Genomic DNA, 5612 nt, shown 5'->3' with positions numbered 1-5612 from the left:
GCCTGGAAAATCCCATGGACAGAGGAACCTAGTAGGCTGTAGTCCATGGGGTCGCTAAGAGTCGGACACGACTGAGCGACTTCACTTTCACTTTTCACTTTCATGCATTGGAGAAGGAAATGGCAACCCACTCCAGTTTTCTTGCCTGGAGAATCCCAGGGACGGGGGAGCCTGGTAGGCTACCATCTCTGGGGTCACACAGAGTCAGACATGACTGAAGTGACTTAGCATAGCATAGCATCTAGTGGCTACCAGAGTGGACAGTGCAGCACTAAGCTATCGACTCTCAAGAAACTTGGAGCAACTCTTTCCTGTCTGCATTTATTCCCAAGCATCCAGAGTTTTCTGCCTTTTGTGTCCAACCCTGGACTTTTTCTAGTGACTTTGCTCTTTCTGTGACTCGGCCTTTTGTTCCATTTTCTTTAATATGGATCCTGAGATGGGCTTCAATAACATGTGAATTCACTTAATTTCCAAGCAGAATTTTGCTTGTATTCATGTTTGTGTATATATGAACACTTTTATTTTAGAAACTCATTATGAGATGCTCAGTAAGGATCATAACACACGGTTACAAGCCATTATAGCACTGTTTTTTCCTTCAATCCTGAATTCTTATCATTTGTGGCTAGACTGATCCCTCAAAAGTGATGTATCAGCTGTGCATTTTGATACATCTTCTAAAGATAACAAGCAATTGAAATAGAAGATATTTAATTGTATGACACCAAGATTTTAATACTGATCTTTGTTACTGCAACTGTTAGGCACTAACATCTAGAATGATTTATAAGTTCATCTAGGTCTTACTCAGAATTACAATAGGAAATAGAGCTGCTGGAAACTCAAGGAGATTACTAAAGTAGCTGCACAGTACTAGGAATGCATAGAATGAGAGATCTCTATGAAGGAACAGAAAAACTAAGTCCAATTGTGTTCTCAACACCAAGGCCAATGACTTCATCAATGTGAGTAATGTTTGAATCTGTCTTTTGGGAGATTCTCCAGAGATGGATTTCACCTGACTGGATCAGTTGTTAGTTGTAAATCTCATCGCAAGTTCTATCTGGCATTCTGTTCTTTCAGGTGTAACACAGAAATGGATCTCAGAATTCTTTTCCGGGTATACCTTAGGACAAAGAAGTCTAATTTCCATGGTGCACTGGGATGACCCAGAGGGATGGTACGGGGAGGGAGGATGGAGGAGGGTTCAGGATGGGGAACACATGTACACCCGTGGCTGATTCATGTTGATGTGTGGTAAAACCAATACAATATTGTAAAGTAATTAACCTCCAATTAAAATAAATACATTTATATTAAAAAATAATTTCCATGAAGAAAAAGGACAGGGTCTGAATAAATGAGACTGAATGGGAAGATTGAGAATATTTCTGAAAAGGGGTTAAAGCAACTCTCCTCTGGCTCCTCTGGATATTAGTTTTCTTCTTCTCCCACGACAAATTACCATGAATGTAGTGACTCAGCATACATATATTTATTACCTTACAGTTCTGCATGTCAGAGAACCGCACGGTTCTCACCGGGCTAAAATCAAGGTCTCACCAAGTCTGCATTCCTTTCAGAGGACTCCAGGGAAAATTCTACTCCCTTGCCTTTTCCAGCATCTAGGGGCTACTCACATTCCTTGGCTCTTGGTCCCCCTCTTTCATTTTCACAAGTCCTGATGAGTCTTTCTCAAGTTGATGTCTCTCTGGTTTTCTGCAGCTGGGGAATTTTCTTCACTTTTGAGGATTCATATGATCAGATTTGACCTGTCTGGGTAATCCAGGATGAACTTCCATCTGAAGCCGTTAACTTTAATGACATCTTCAAAGTTTCTTTTGCCATGCAAGACATTTTGTTCACAGGTTTCAATAATTAGGAGGTGAACATCCTTAGAGACTGTTATTTTGTCTATCATAGTGGGTCCTTATAAAATTCCGAGGAAAGCCAAATAATTCCTTCCTTCATCACCTGCTGTAATCTCAGGTCCTTTTAGTACCCATATACTACCAGGAATGCAGATAGTCAGAAGTTTAGTCCTTGAAGACTATCTTTCTTATTCTGTCCCACGTCATGCAAGTGGAAAACTTGAGTCTCAATGAGGAATTTGTCTAAATCACAACAATTTAAGATTATAATTAAGATACATACAGGTCTTCATATATGTGTTCATAAACACTCCTTATGTCTTGTTTGTGCCTGATAATATTTCTTTTCTGGTTATTTGCATCAGTTTTTATGACCCAGATAAATGTACAGCATCATGTTTTCCTTAGGAAGGAGGCAAGCAACTACTCCATATTTCTAGGTGAATTGTATTCCAATTAGCTTAGGTGTTGATTAAAGTTTTTTGTTGTTGTTCTCCTAGGTAATTTAGCATATGGTGGTCAGTAATAGAATTGCTTCATGGGGGTGGGGATATCAGTTTCTGTATCAGACGGCAAACATAAAATATTTGTCACTGCCTCTCATGGTTACCATCTCAAAACATTGTCAGTGATTCAAATTGAAGCTGATAGGCTTAATGAGTTTTTCTCTTTTTGCCTAGTCAAACCTTTGATCCACAATGCTGTCATTCAACCAAACTATTAACAACCATCAGACCTTCACCCTTACTGGGATTCCAGGAATGCCAGAGAAGGACTTCTGGTTGGCCCTGTCCCTCTGTCTTCTTTACAGTTTCACATTCCTGGGTAATGTCACCATCCTAGCTGTCATCAAAGTAGAACAACATCTCCATGAGCCCATGTATTATTTTCTGGCAATGCTAGTTGCCACTGATGTCAACCTTTCATTGTCTTTCATGCCCACCATGATCAGTGTTCACTGGCTCAGCTGGTGCTCAGTAACCCTTGATGTCTGCGTCACTGAAATGTTCTTCATCCACACCTTTGGGGGAGGGGAATCAGGTGTCTTGGTGGCCATGGCCTCTGATGGCTTTATGACTATTTGCTTTCCTTTGCACTATGCTACCATTCTCACTCATGGAGTCATTGGCAGGATTGGAGCAGCAGTCCTGCTGTGGAGTGTGGGGACTGTGCTCCCTGTGCCTTCCCTCATCAAAAGATTACTTTCTGCCACTCCAACACCCTCTCCCACGCATAGTGCCTCCATCAGGATGCCATGAGGCTTGCCTGTGCTGACACCTGTGTCAACAGCATCTACGGCTTCCTGGCGATGATCTTCATCATTGTGCTAGATGCCTTGATCCTCTTGGCCTCTTTCTTTCTAATCTTCTAGGCAGTATTGGGCATTGCTTCCTGGGAAGAGAGACTCAAGGCTCTCAATACCTGCCTCTCTCATATCTGCGCCGTGCTGCTCTTCTATGTACCTCTCATTGGCATGACTGTGATTCACTGCTTTGGGAAGCATTTGTCACCAATGGTACACACAGTCATGGCCAGTACCTACCTGCCTCCTGTGCTCAGTCTGATTGTATACAGTGTTAGGACCAAGCAGATCCGTCAGTGGATTGTCCAAGTGTTCCGTGGGGGCAGGGTGGGCTCTTAGGACTTTTGTGCAAACACAATCAAGTCAGAAAAGAGGATAAAGTACAGCACTGTCCAATAGGAATTCCTGCAGTGATGTTAAATGTTCTAAATCTCTGTTGTTAATATAGTAACCACTAGCCACACATGGCTATTGAGCACCTGATACTTAGCTAGTGCAACCAAGGAACTGAATTTTTAAATTATATTCAATTCTAATAAATTGAAATGAAGATTTAAATAGTCACATGTGTGAGAAGCACCTAATAGGGTTTTTTTTAAATTTTATTTTATTTTTAAACTTTACATAATTGTATTAGTTTTGCCAAATATCAAAATGAATCCGCCACAGGTATACATGTGTTCCCCATTCTGAACCCTCCTCCCTCCTCCCTCCCCATACCATCCCTCTGGGTCGTCCCAGTGCACTAGGTTTTTATATGCCATTGCATAGTAGTTTTGATGAAAGCAAAAGTTTAACTTGATACAAATATGAATGTTTCTTTCTCAAAATGGTGTATAGCAACTTTTCAATATTTATATACAATAAAATTTATTGGTTTTGGTATATAGTTCTATTAAGTTTTCACAAATGCATAGCCATGCAACCACCACTGATACCTAGATACAGAAAAATTATATCACTCTCTCAAATTATCTTATGCTGCCCCTTTAGTCAACCCCTCTATCTATGCCCAACCCTGAGAAGCTCTAATTTGTTTCCATGCATATAATTCTTGTTTTTCCAGAATGCCATGGGCCCTTCAGCACATAATCTTCCACATCTGGCTTCATAGTGTAATGCATTTGAGATTCACTCATGTTGTTGTGGGTCTTTGTAGTTTATTTCTCTTTATTGCTGACTAGTATTCCATTGCATGCCAATCTTTAACAACTTATTTAAGAAAAATTCTCAGATTGTTTTTGCTCCATTGCAAACATGCTGACATATATTGTTGAATATAGGATATGTCTTCTTTTGTCTTTAGTGTTTATTTATATGTTCTGTAAATATATTCATAAAATAGTGTAGGCATATACAATGGGTTGGAAGCAGGAGAGAAATATATTAAAAATAAAATAGCAAGTAAAAAGTATGATGAATTCAGTGAGCTAGAATAATAGGGAACTCTGTATAAATTTTTGATATAAATTTCAACTTTATTTCTGTCCAGAAGACTTTTCTGACATGCCCTTTATTATGTTAGAGTTTCTCACAGTATATATGCTCTAATTACCTAATAGCATTGTGTCCCTGCTATTCTACATACTTCATAAGAACCATACCATGAGAGACCCTTTTTATACTACATCTGTCTATCTCAAGTATGTAATTAATATAGTTCATAAGATATGTCCTTTGTGAATTAATGAATGAGTGAAAACTCTATTTTATTAAGATTGATTTCATGCTGCCTAACTTCTCTGTCTCATTTAATTTTAGTAACTCTCATTTGAAATTTCCAGTCACTCATTTTTGCTGAGAAGAGCCAGTGGGAAAGGATGGTATTTACATAGAAATCTAAACATTACTTGCTGTATAAACAGTTTATGCTATAACTTAATCTCTCTAGATATACATTGGGATGGTATCTCCATCTTTGCCCAGTGCATCTGGCTATGATATAATGAGACATGGTTGGAAAAATGTTTCAAGAAGGATTAAAAAGTCAAGAATGATTAGATATGGTGCACACATGCTAAGTCGCTTCAGTTGTGTCTCACTCTTAGGGACCCTATGGACTGTAGCCCACAAGGCTCCACTGTCCATGGATTGTCCAGGCAACAAGTGGGTTGCCAAGCCCTCCTACAGGGCACCTTCCTGACTCAAGGATCGAACCCATGTCTCTTAAGTATCCTCCATTGTCACGTGGGTTCTTTACCACTAGCACCACCTGGGAAGCCCGTTAGATATGGTAAGATTTATTAATTTACTGCCTACTATGGAGAGACAGATTCTTGTCAAAATTAGGCTAAAATGAACTATAAGCACATAGTTGAGAATCAAGCAATCTATAGAATGGATAGAACAAGAACCATGTATTACAATCACATTTTCTGAAATGTCAGTGGAAGCGGTTGACCAGAGAAGACAGTATAACATATTGTTTAACAGCT

The 5612-nt window shown here is 39.4% G+C and overlaps 1 pseudogene; it reads left to right on the top strand.

Annotated features, from left to right (window-relative positions):
* The first annotated feature begins 2572 nt into the window (after positions 1-2572).
* LOC113904955 lies at positions 2573-3516 on the top strand (annotated as a pseudogene).
* Positions 3517-5612: the final 2096 nt, after the last annotated feature.

The sequence above is a fragment of the Bos indicus x Bos taurus genome, chromosome 15 (assembly GCF_003369695.1).
Source record: "Bos indicus x Bos taurus breed Angus x Brahman F1 hybrid chromosome 15, Bos_hybrid_MaternalHap_v2.0, whole genome shotgun sequence".
NCBI classification, from domain to species: Eukaryota; Metazoa; Chordata; class Mammalia; order Artiodactyla; family Bovidae; genus Bos; species Bos indicus x Bos taurus.
This window is presented reverse-complemented; position numbering and strand designations above follow the sequence as displayed.